Raw genomic sequence first — 13,649 nt, 5'->3', positions numbered from 1 at the left:
TTTCCTCTTCTTTCTTTTTTTCTTCCTGATATGGCCCTTTATTTTCCCATTTATGGCTCTGGGAGATCATACCCCACTATCTTCTAGGTATAAATATCCCAAATAGGCTTTAGCTGATGAATAATTCAACGACATAGTTCTTTGGCTATCAAAATAATAAAAATAGAAGAAACAGGTCTGAGCTCACCTTCTCATCCTCTAGGCTGGAGTCATGAGATCTTAGCGCTTAGCATTGAAAGGGAGCCCAGAGATGATTCAGTCCAATATCTAAAGTAGCATAGAAATCCCTTCTACAACATCAGATAGTCAGCCTAAAGGACCCAGCGTGCAGATCTCCAAGAAGAAAGAGTCCTGCACTTCACAAAGCAGCCTTTCCACTGCAGACCGGTTCTCCTTGTTTAACAAGATTGTACAGGAGGCTGAGACACATATCCTTTCAGCCACTGGTACTAACCCCTTTCCTTGTCTAAATGGCAGTTCTTCAAATATTTGGAAAGAGTTATGTCTCATCTTAATACAACCCAGTGACTTTTGGGGGGGACCTGAGATAATTTCAGATAGCTAGCTTGGTTTTTATCTGACCGTAAAGCCCATGCTCTCAACAAATTTATCCTTGTGAAGGCATCCCTGAGGCAGAGAGCATTTTGGGGTGGAGGAGGATGTGAGGGGGACACGTGAGGTAGTCAGGTTATGGTCCTAATGGTTATGGTCTTAGTGCAAACTGGGAAATCTTTTGGGAATTTAGTTACTGACCATTGTGCTTCCCAGGTGGAATTGCTTGTAATTGTGCCCACCATTTTGTTCTAAAATTATTCTCATTTTTTCCCTCTTACTTACTTGCTCTTACAGTTACTGTTGTTCCTGCTCCAAACGTCAACTTGTAGTCATTAGAGTCACAGTGCTACGTCTTCCTACGCAAACCTCGTCCTGGATAAGAGAGTAGGCTGGGGCGACAGGCAGGCTGCCCTGAGGTCTAGCGCTGCCCCCTCTGTGTAGGAGCCCTCTGGTAACTATTTTGACCTCTTGCTTTGTTTTTCACTTTCACAGTTTCCTCACCTGTGAAAGTGGGGACGATAGTATCTATCCCAGGAGGCTGTGAGGAAGGTTAAATGACTTTATGAGAGACATTTACACAATACTTTGCATATAGCAAGTGTTCAGTAAATGTTAGATTATTATCAATATAATTATAATATATAATTTTAATTTAATAAAATTTTAATTTGTCATATCTCCTCTCTGAAATCCTGGACATTCATAGGTCCTTTAAGTTATATCGAAATGCTCTTTTTTTCGGGTCAACTAATAAATGCAGCAATAGTTAAAATTTGGGAATTTTCCGTATATAGGATACCATCCCAAGAGTATGGTTGGCAGTTTCAGAATGTTTACTGAATCATAAGGATTTGTTTACAACATTTTATGTATGTTTAAGGGACATATGAACAAGGACCCAAAACACAAAAGAGCTCAAAATAAATACAGACTGGTAAGAGGAATTTAGGATAATACGTTGGTGACTTTTTCCTGTAGACAACTGTCACTTACTTGGCTTTACACTGAGTTTTGTCCCAGATCCGAAGTAAAAATCTGGAGTTGTACACCACGTTTACTATCATTACAAAAAGTCTCCTGGACTTCCTAAAAGGGACGTGTGTTATCCAGAGGAGACTAACCAAGTTAGGCCAAGACTAATGCAACCCCACCAGCTTTTATTTTTTTGCTACTTTCCTAGAAAATTCAAGAACCAAAGTGAGGAATGAGGCAAGAAGACCCATTCATTATCAGAGACAGGCAAGACAAGGGCATCTGATTTTCTTCAGTGCTTTTATCGATTTCTTTTCTTTAGCTTTCTGCTTGGGTTCTTTCTCGTGTCTTCTGTGCTTCATACGCACAATATTTGAAACAAGGACACTGCAAATAAATGCTCTTTACCTGTCTCTTTTCCTAATTATAAATGGAACGTCTCCTCCGGTGGTGGACAGGGTTGTGAGGAGAATCCTGATTCTGCCTTTAGTTCCAGGGCTATCTGGAAGCTTCTCTCCTTGAGTTGGACCTAGGTCTGTGTCGTGCTTGGCAACCTGACCTAAGCTTCTTGTTAAGGACACCCTGAACCACATCAACAAGCTAGCAGTATTATGTATGTTTGATCAAACAATATCACTGCGTCTTATCTTTCAAAGTACCTCCATTATATAACCAAATGTACTTTAACAGCCCCCGCCCAGCCCCAGAGTGAAACTGTACATTTTCGCTTTTTTTTTCCTGCTCTCTGCCTGCATATTCCCTTTAGCAAGGGGGGAGAAAAAAGAGGCCGCAGAGTTGGCTGTCATTTGCAAGTCTAGATGAAACATTATTTATGGGCAAAATATTTTGCTGACACTTTCAAGAGAAAGGAAACCTCAGAGCCAAGAGTTAGACACCCACACAGTTTGGATTTAAACAAATGAACACAGGAAAAATAAAATAGAGGTGACTTCAGTCTAAGGCAAGTAATTATGCTTATGCAGTTTGGGAGGGCAAACTTGTTCTTACTTGTAGAAATGATAAGCAGTGTGTTACAGGCACACTATGCTGGAAGGGCACCAGAGAGCTATAGAAATAGAGCTTCATTTAAATATCTTAAATAGGCACTTTTGTGTTTAGCAACTTATGGAGAAATAAGCCAGGATAGACTAGAAATATGGCTGGCCAACTAGACTTGGTTTAAGATAGTTCCTGGTAAAACCATCTTGTAGCATTTCTCCTGGTTCTAGTGAAAATATTATGAGAAAGAGAGGTTCCCTTTATGGAATCCATTCCTATTCTTCTAGGTTAGGATAGCTTCTTTTCTACTCATTTTCACCAGCTCCTATTCCAAACTTAGCAAAAAGGCTTCTCTTTCTCTTTGGTCTTTGATAAATAATTCTCTTTGTATGTTACCCTTTTAAGTATGTGTTTTTAGTATCTCTTCCCCCACCCTACTCCACCCCCTCCCCGGCCCATTACGTTACATAAATGTACAGCATACATTTATAGGTTAATAAATCCGTGAAAATAGTATTTAATTGTAACGGCCTACCAGGTACAACAGTCAGTTGGGTCCCAGATCCAAAGGTCAGTTGCCAGCTTGAACCAGAGGAAACACTGTGATATGCCCAACAACAAAAACCAGATCCAATAGTCCGGGTTGGCAGAGCACAGAGTAAAGAGTTGGCAATTACTTTGTGAATTAGGTGTGTATTATTGTCAATCTAGGTTTGATCTGGAGTGACCAAATTGCTTATCTACAAATTGTGAATAAAGCCTTCTTTGTCTTTATAAGCTCACCTTCTTTTAGGGAATCCTTGCTTCCCACTTTCTACTACAGAGTTCCAGGGGTCAAATATATGCTTTAACATATATAGAGCGATCCCCGATTTTAGAGGTCAAACCAGTGTTCACATCTTTTCAGACTCACAAAGCCCAGAACAGAGAATATTTCTCTGCTGCTCTGGGGATCTCTGGGTTACGTCACCAGGAAACTGCCTGAACCCTTGAATCCTCCTTAGACTGAGTAGAGGATCTAAATGAGGTGTAGAGCTGCATTAGTTATCTAGTTAATTTGGCCACGAGTTTGATATCAATAAAATAATTTTAGAATGATCAAATTATCAGGGAAATTTCTAGTTTTCCCCTTCACTTTTGGGCCATTTCTTTTCTCATGACTATGTTGATTTCACTGCTAAAAGACTTTAAAACTGCAACAAAGATCAATTTTAATATTTCCTAAGATAGTGAGGATGGTATAAAAGCTCAAGAGGGATCAGGATATGGATGGTCATATCCCAGGGAACAATGGGGTCCACCTCCAGAATGCAAGTTCCTTGAGGGCAATATCACATTGAGTTTCTTCCCTGATGGGTCAGCTGGTCCAAACGCTGAGCCTGGCATAGAGTAGGTACACAAAAATATTTGTCAGATGAGTCTTGCAGATTCCTCAGACCTCAGGCCAGGAGAATTAATGATAGGGACTTAAATTCTAGTCTGAGCTCAGCCATAGACTTACTGTGGGACCATGATCTGTCTCTTCCCTGGGCCTCAGTTTCCTTAGAGGTGGACAGTCAGAAAAGATGACTTTAAGGGTTCTTCTCTCTGCTCCACGAGGCTATGTTGTACAAATTTTTGGCCTAAATTCTCAGAAACAGAAAGTACTTATGAATAAATTTTTTTTTTTTGAGTGATTTTTAGACCTTGGGAGAGGCTAATCACCTTTATTCTGGTCAATGATCATTACTTACGAGATTCCTTCTATACGTTGACATAATCTTAGCCAAAAAGAATAGCACCTGGCTTCTCTGGTGGTACAGTGGTTGAGAATCTGCCTGCCAGTGCAAGGGACACGGGTTCGATCCGTGGTCCGGGAAGAGCAACTAAGTTGCCGCGGAGCAACTAAGCCTGTGCGCCACAACTACTGAGCCTGCGCTCTAAAGCCCGCACGCCACAACTACTGAAGCCTGCGCGCCTAGAGCCCGTGCTCTGCAACAAGAGAAGCCACTGCAATGAGAAGCCCGCACAACGCAACGAAGAGTAGCCCCCGCTCGCTGCAACTAGAGAAAGCCCGCGCACAGCAACGAAGACCCAATGCAGCCAAAAATAAATACATAAAAAAAAAAAAAAAAAAAAGAATAGCACCTTAGAGTCTTGTTAAGGAATTAGAAGTCTTGTCGCTGATTACCATACAAGTCCAGGGCTACAGATCCTAGCCAATATCCCAAGTAATCAGTCACACATCATAGTCCCACCACATATATTCTGGGAGCAATTCCCAGACACTCCCCTGCGTGGCCCATTTTGCACACAGATGTCAGATCCTAGCCAGGGGGAGTTTTGTCCTTGTATCTGATGCTCATTCACCCTTTCTAAACATTCTTCATATAGTGTATAATTGAGTCTAAATCAGCCCTTAATCCAGACATTGCTTAATCCAGGGCTACACATTTATACTTACTGGGCTTCACAGATAACTCGGTTCCCTGGCTGAAGATAAGCTTTCCTCCCTGGTTATAATTCACACAGTGTTACGTATCCTGTCAAAAACACATCCAGTCTTCCTGAACACATTTCTAATCCTCCACCCCAGAATCCACAGCCGATCTCTCCCACACCACAGCCTGAATCACGGCTCTACTTCTTCCTGTAACTTTATTCCTTTTAAGGGGAATCAGGTACTTGCTCGGGGGACTGATAGAGAAAAATGAGAATTCCTATTTATCCAAAAATGTTCCTGTTTAACACCAAACCGATCTCTCACTTTTGCTTACTGGCTCTGGGTATTGCTGTTCAGGGAAATGGCTTCCTTTCAAATACGTCATGGTCTCAGCTAGAAATACTTGGCACATGGGTTAGAATTAAGGGCAGGTGAGGCTCCAAGGAATCAGGCTTACCTGGGGCAACCACAACCCGGGTCCCTGCTCCAAAATTCAATTTCCCCCAGCCGTCAGTTGTCACACTGTGACGAACTCCTTTACAAAATGGCTTCCCCAGAAGAAGACAGCCGCTAAATGAAGACAAACGGCTCACGGGGAAACAATCTTGCTACAAAATGAGGGAACTGCATGATATGAGATACAAGCTTTCTCCCCCCCTTCTCTTCTAATTTCTCTTATTGCAAGACACCAAGGATGATGTTGCCAAGAGCTGCACTTCCTAGGCTGCAGGGCCAGAGAGTGGCACTGCTGGGGTTAACGAAGACCAGGTTTAGGGAAGACTGGGCTCTGCAGTGATAAAACCCCACCATCTAGGAGTTTACCTACTGCCAGACCCAGTCCTCAGCACCACGGAACTCAAGTTACAGCTGGTTACCACGGCTCCCCTGTCATTTAAATAACCTGCTGCTTCGAATTCACCGTCTACCTGAAAAAGTGTTTGCTCCCTGAGTTCTGTTCCTGTTAGAATATGCCGGTCTCTGAGAGGCCTCAGTTTTTAAGTGCATGAAATGGGCATAGCCCTATTGGAATCTCCTTCTGAGGAAGACTTGCCATCAGATGGTTTTACTTATTGGAAGATTAAGAGAATAGACGGGGCTTCCCTGGTGGCGCAGTGGTTGAGAGTCTGCCTGCTGATGCAGGGGACACGGGTTCGTGCCCCGGTCCGGGAAGATCCCACATGCAGCAGAGCGGCTGGGCCCGTGGGCCATGGCCGCTAAGCCTGCGTGTCCGGAGCCTGTGCTCCGCAATGGGGGAGGCCACAGCAGTGAGAGGCCCACGTACCGCAAAAAAAAAAAAAAAAAAAAAAAGAATGGACGGAACCCAAGGCTGGGTTGCCGGTGGGGTCCTGATGGCTTTCTTCCCTTCCGCACCTCCCAGAACTCCTTCAAGGACAAGGGAGATGACCAGGCTCTGGGCGTTGGTCCGCTCAGCCCCTTTAATAGCATTCTGGTCCAAGGAGGCCCCCGTGGGAAAGAGAGCAGGTCTTCCTCTTGGAGATAATCAGTGCACAATTCAAATTGGATGCCACTTACTTGGCTTGACAAGCAGCCTTGTTCCCTTCCCAAGGACAAGGGAGAAGCCTTGTCCTTGCGCACAGTGATTATCTCAGCATCAAAAACCTGCCAACTCAGCTTTCCCCCCCGCCCCGACAAAGCCCTCCCGAGAAGGTAAAGCTCCGATGTACTTCCTCCAGCATTATTCCCACGGGCCTGTGATTTTCCTCCCTGAATAAGCATCCCTCACACTCCTTATCGTCCTCTCCATCCCGGCTCGGAGGTCACAGTGGGCCCAGGCCTCAAGCACGGCTGGTTTCTCTTCCCAACTGTCCGTACTTACAGGGCAGCACAGACAATCTGGTTCCCCCACCGAAGGTCAAACTCTGGGCATAGTTATTCCCACAGAGCCTCTGGGCTCTACAAAAACCCCTTAGAGCTTCCCTCCCCCACCCCGAACCCACCCCGCCTCATATCTGAACACCATCAACGGCGCAGGACCCAGACCCTGTGTTTTTAGCTTTAGGATGAAAAAAATCAGCCTGCTTGTCCTGTTAAGTGTGAGAACAAAGGGAGTTTGGGACACGACAAGCAAGGGTTCCAAAACTTAACCCAGCAACCCGGGTGTCCCGAAGGATGCAGCTCTGCATTAATGAGCCAGAGTTTTTTCACAGAGCAGCTCAGGGGCTGGGAAGAGGCTTAGAGAGGTTCTCTAGTTTCTCCTCCTGCCTCCACGCAGGGCTCCACTCCAATCAGCCCTGAGACGAGGGTGTCTATCTCCTTTTAAAAACCCTCCAGAGAAAGTGCTCTGGCAACTGCTCCTGACACTGTTCACAAACCTATTAGGAAGGTTTTTTTGTTTTTTGTTTTTTTGCGGTACGGGGGCCTCTCACTGTTGTGGCCTTTCCCGTTGCAGAGCACAGGCTCCGGACGCGCAGGCTCAGCGGCCGTGGCTCACGGGCCCAGCCGCCCTGCGGCATGTGGGGTCTTCCCGGACCGGGGCACAAACCCGTGTCCCCTGCATCGGCAGGCAGACTCTCAACCACTGTGCCACCAGGGAAGCCCCTATTAGGAAGGTTTTAATCACTAACCTTAACTCCCTTCCTCTTGCAGTATGAGCAAGAGGTCTGTGGTCTGAGTCCCGGTGGGGCTGGAGAACGCAGCATCTCCAGCTTTTGTTTAATGCGTCTTCTCCCAGATTGAGATGTGACTTGATTCCCACCTTACACTCAACCCCTTGTCTTCAATATTAACTGGCCCAGTTTTGCCTCTATAGACTCCTGATCCTCCCTCCCCAGGTCTGAGAGTTTCATTTAGGGACTATTTTTCAGGCGCCGTATTTCTCACGAACTTAACTACCCAGAGGAGCAGAAACACGATCTGGAGCAAGAAGCTCTTCCCTGTGAAGCTTCCATCCTCTCTCAATCCCTGTCCCTCCACATGGGGAACCCGTGCCTTGGGGCACTTTGGAGGGAGTCATGCTGGGGTCAGCTTGGTGAGGGGGTGCTGCAAGGTTTCTGCTGCCGCAGCCCTCACCCGACTATACTGTGAGCTGCATCCCTGCTCTAAGGGGTTATTGTGTAGCCTCAGATGCTCCAGCCATGCAGCTCTCTGCAGAAGCCTCTCTCCTGCCTCTGACAGTTGGACAATTTTGTATTTAAATTAGCCAGGATTCTTTCTATTTCCACTTAGACACTTTCCAATCCCAGGTGAAGAATTTCATAGAACAGGCTGACACTCCACCCTCCCCCATGCCAGCTCCTCTCCTGCTGCATGACAGAGCCTTGACAGAAGAGCCTGAGGGGCAAAACGAAAGCTCTACTGTGTGTTGGAGATGATGTTTATCATTATTATTATTAGCTAGGGTTTAATGAGCTCTTTCTGTGTTTTGGGCACTATGCTAAATAATTTAGCTGTTACTATTTTATTTGATCCTTTCAATAACACAACAAGGTAGGGATATTTATCCTCATTTTATGGATGGGGAAACCGAGGCTCAGAGAGGTTAAGTAATTTGTCCAAGGTCACACAGCTAATAAAGTAATGGCACCAGGAGTCGAATTTAGGTTTTTCTGTCTCCAAAGCTCACACTATAGTGCCTAATCTGTGATCACTTTGGGACACATGGCATCTCAGAGGTGCTGTAGAAGTCTACTCAGTGCTGAGTCTCATATTTACAGCAGAAATTTTATTTGCAAACTAGATGCCTAAAGTTGTAGTGGTTCTTTTCAGAGATTTAAATCATAGTGACAGGGAGCGGGTAGTCAAAGTTAGATGTACAAAAGTACTTTCTGGCAGTAAGGGCTGCTAAATTTTGGAATTGCTTACAAAGAAAAGACGAGGAATTTCCTGCCCTAGACCATCAGACGGAGCCAAAGCATATGCATGTGGCCAGGGAGCCTGCAGGGAAGCCAAACCAGGGGTCGGGGTGCTGGGTCCCCAGTGGAGGTTCTTCCTGACAGTGTCACTGGTTCAATTATTGTTTATATCTCTATTTATTTGAAAATGTTGTATATGCTCCTGAAAGCTCCTCACCATGAGCCAGAGCAAGTGTGTGTGTTATGTGCACACACGCACACACACACATCTCATTTTAAAGCAGAGAAAGAAACCAACTCTCTTTGGCCTGGGGAAAGAAAATAAAGAGCCCAAGCAGATGCACAGGATTAAAGTATTTTTCAAACTAACGATTTGATTGATTGCCCCTAAAGGCACAACTTACTTGGCTTCACAGTGAGCACGGTCCCGTCCCCAAATGTTAATTTGCCTGCACCGGTGTTACACAGTGTTCGGTGCTATTGCAATAACCTTGACTCGGGCCTCTAGGAAGACAGGTGGAGGTGGAGGAGGCAAGCAGGAAAACAAAACCTGAAATGACTGCCCACGGCCAGAACAATCTCCTTGTAATTAGGTTAGAACGTGGGGCGAATACGAATAACTAGCAACTTCCCACTCCGATTCTATTTGCCGTAATTTTCCTTGAAAGAATGGGCCTTGGCAGGAGCAACTCCTGGGAAATTCACTCAAAGTGGCTACTGCTTGGTCTCCTGGGATCCCCTCTTGTTTGTTATTCCTGCAAGTCCTTTATCTATTTTCACCCAATTCCTGCCTTTTTTTCCCCCTCTGCCTTCCTCCTCGTGGAGGTTCACATATTTTCTCAGGGAGAGACTACATGGATCTTAAAAGCCAAGTACAATGCCCCAGGGAATATATGCATTAATAGCCTTGTTTTCCAACTGGTATCATGAACCACCCAACACAAACCAAGCAAAGAAAACACCACCTGTGTTTTGACAGCTTCTGCATGATGGAAGGCAGGCATCTTGGGAAGAATAATTAGCCAGAAAGAAGAACTTACTTGGTATGACCAAGACTTTGGTGCCCTTCCCGAAAATGAGTTGGTAACCCCCAACTCCAGAGTACACACAGAGTTTCCTTTCTTTGCAAAAACCCCACAGATGCTGAGAAAATCAAACCACTCACAGCATAGGAGCAGTGCTGACAAAAGCTCAGGTTGTAACAATAACCAGATGACAGGCAAAAGAGAAGGGCTGTCACAGAGGCTTGCCATGCGGGGGTGGGGGGACCATCCCTGAGTCCTACAGACACCTGGCTGGATTTCAGAGGTGAACTAGTCCATCCTCCTGTCTTCAGCCAAGGTGTTCTCGGACCAAAGACCTATATATTCTTTAAGAGCTCCTGGGAAGGTAGCTCTTCTTTGCCAATGGCCTTTGCATTCAACCAACTGTTCCTTATATCTAATTGAAATCTGCAGTCTGAGTTCTTTATGTCTTCAGCTCCTTCCCTTGAAGATGGGCGATTTCATGTCAACATGCTCCAAATAGAAACTTACCACAACACACAAACCAGTGGTCACCTCTGGGGAGGAAACTGATATTGAAGGAAGGGGGGGTCAAGGTGAATATTGGCTTTATCTGTAATTTGAATTGTTTTTATGGTGAGAAATTTTCACGTATTACTTAGACAAATTAGAATTAACAACAACAAAATTAATAACAACAATAAATAGAAACACACAATATATTTTCAAGTGACTCTTGGATCTCAGACAAGCCTTCCTGTCCTCCCTAGACTAAAGAGTCTCAGGTTCTCTGTCCTAGGGTTTTGGTCTCCTGGGATCAGGGGAGGGAACTGGCCAGAAAAAGCTGGAGGCGCTGAGGACGGGGTGAGGCATGGTGCTTGCCCATGATTGTCTGGTTAGCTTTTGAATTACACCAGAGTAACCTGTTCATCTTCCTGCTTAGCACTGACTTCCCAGCTCCTACCAGAACCTTCTTGGGGGTAAAAGCATTCATAGGTTCATTGAAAAAAATCATTTAAAGGCAGAAGCCATTCTGATCAACATTAGGAATGGCCAGGGGCACTTACTTGGAATCACAGCCAGTCTTGTGCCCTTTCCGAAGAGAAGCTGCCTGTTTCCTGAATCCCCACAGTGATTGCCTCCATAACAAAAACTCTGAATGCCTGGTCTTGGTGGTTTTCTGAATATGTCTTCATGTTAATCTTTTTCACTGGGTGGAATCACACAGAAATCTCCCCACTTAACCATAGTTTTTGTTTTCCCTTAGCACGTCTTTTCCTCCTTCTCCCTGATCCTCTACAAAATGTGGTATCGGTAAGATGCCCCTGGTTTGGCTGTCTACTCTGCCGATACCGGCTTCCATACATGGAGTTGTGGCCCAAGAATGCATTTGTGAACCGCCTGCAAACTTCCGGCTTATGTTAGCCTGTGAAAAATATTCCAAAGGAAGCCCTGTCTCTGGCCTCATAATGAACTCTTTGCTGTGCTGGGAATAAAAAGGAATGGCTGCTTTTTCTAAATGAAAAAAAAGATTTTGAAAATGGCACAGAGTAAGAAGGCTCCACACAAGATGTTGTTCTTGGCTGACGTACCATCTTTGTTGCCTCTGGATTAAAGTAGCTCTTAAAAAAGTTATCTTCCACCCATCCCTGGAACAAGGGAAATGTGAAGGCATGGGGCACCAGAGCCAGGAATCTTAGCAGAGGACAAACGGAGAAAATGAGTCTTTTATAAAGAGTGGAAGGAGAGGGGTCATAGGTAGGCTGGGGTCATTTCCAATGCCACTTGGCTGGAGTCAGAAATCATCCTGGGTTTAACGATGTGTCCAAACAAAGTCCATTGGGGACAAACCTTGCGGGGGAGACTTGAAGATGGACTTGACAAAATGTCACAAATTTTTTACTCTTCATAATGTATAAACAATGAAAAAGGTAATTGATATTTAAGCAGCAAAAACACTGGCAGCAACTTTCTGAGCTCTAGAGGGGAAAGAATTTGATATTTGGCTAAGCCGTGGAAGGGCCAAGGACTGGGCCTCTGTGAGAGCAGAAGGACCCAGGACTGAGAGGCTACCCACATGTTTAGAGCCTAAGAAACTTTTCCCACCCAACACCAAAACCACTTTCACTCAACGGGAGCCAATATCAGAAAATCTAATGAACAGCACTTACTGGGGAGAACAAGAAGTTGAGTCCCTCTTCCAAAGACAATTTTGTTAGTAGAAGTTTGTTCGCACTGTGATTGGGACCACAACAAAAACCCCTAGTGACTCTTCAGGAAAGCTACCCATCCCTCATTGGCTATCTCAGCTTCATAGGATATTTCCTCCTCTACTATAATAAACAGGCCTCATTATCTCATCAGCCATCTCTCTCCCTGTCTCCTGGTTGTTTTGTTTGAATTTTTATGCTGCTTATTGCAAATGTGCAGAGAGGAAATTGGATGACCTCATTTGACACTGAGGGAGAATTATAAAAGCAACAATTCAACAAACTCCTGTGTGATAGCTAACACAATTCTGTTACGGCAGGCAAAAAATGGCTGGGTGGACAGCCACAGAGCTAGAAATCTACTCTTCAGAGCCTAAAGAAAGATGGGGGCAGGAGGGGCCACGTAAGACACTCATCTGAATTTCACCTGAGATAGAACTGCATCACAGAGCCTTCACCTCACCCTGGGCTCTGTTCTGGTGTGGCCATATCACCAAACCCTGAAGATACCTTACTTTAGGCCAAGTACATGTTTGCTGCACTCATTACAGCCCTGCCCTACCTGGGGGTAGTGGGGGTCATCCATTTTGGCCCAGAGGGATTCTAGTCTTGCAGGAAATGCTCTCCTTTCACAGTCCATGGATATGGTCTTTCACCACTAGGAGGTGGATACTGGATGGCATTACCACCAGTCCTGACTGGGTCCTTGTTTGACTCAAAAAGAACTAAACCCCACTTTCTTCCTCATTGTCTGCCTGACCCCCAAAATGTCTTTTTCACAGTCATTACAAAAGATTAGCATGGATTGGTCATACTTACTAGATCCAAAGCAAACTTATGGCGTTCTCTAGCTTGTTTCCTTGTCTTTGGGCATTTCCCACAGCTAAACCATTCAAAAATAGGCTATTCTTATTGAAATCTCCTTGGTCAGTTGGTCAGTCCATAGTCTCAATCATAACCTAATGTAGGGTTTAATAACCTAGTCAGTCAACTTGACAACACCTGCCTCTTAATATTATTTTTTTGACTGACATTTGGATGGGTCTCTTTGTCCCCAAAATGCATTGTGGAGAAGCTGACATACTAGGTGTACCCCCAGGAATGCCAGGCTCTTGAATTCATTATTTCCCTCCTCCCCAGTGAAGTATGTTCAAAAAGTTTTTACTCCCCATGGAGGAATTTATCATTAAACAAAAATTCTATCATCATGCCTGCCATTTTATTTCACTCTGAATTCCATTTCAGGTGTTAATAAGCCATTTGGGATTGTTAGTTAATCTCAATTTTTTTTTCTCCCATTGCATTTGAATAGTAAATCTATGCTTTTAGTGAAATTTGACATGTATCGGACTAGATGTGGACCTTTGTCAAAATGGGACAATGTTTGAGTTTTATATTGGGTCTTTTAGAATAAATACATATGCAGGCATGAGTGACAAGGTATCTTATCCACATGAATAGCATTTAAAATGAGATAGATTTTTCGTAGAATGGAAGACAAGTTCTGTGGGCAAAATCACAATAAACACAAATCATTGCAGAACATAGTTTAAGAGACACTGTGGCTGTAAATAACTCATGACTCCAATATCTCTTCGGAAGAAGGGGGGCTGAGCTACCATATTAAAGGCAATTTGGGATGGTCTCATTCTGAGTCTATTTATCATTATTGCTC

This window comes from Orcinus orca, chromosome 2, assembly GCF_937001465.1.
Source record: "Orcinus orca chromosome 2, mOrcOrc1.1, whole genome shotgun sequence".
Classification (NCBI taxonomy): Eukaryota; Metazoa; Chordata; class Mammalia; order Artiodactyla; family Delphinidae; genus Orcinus; species Orcinus orca.
This window is presented reverse-complemented; position numbering follows the sequence as displayed.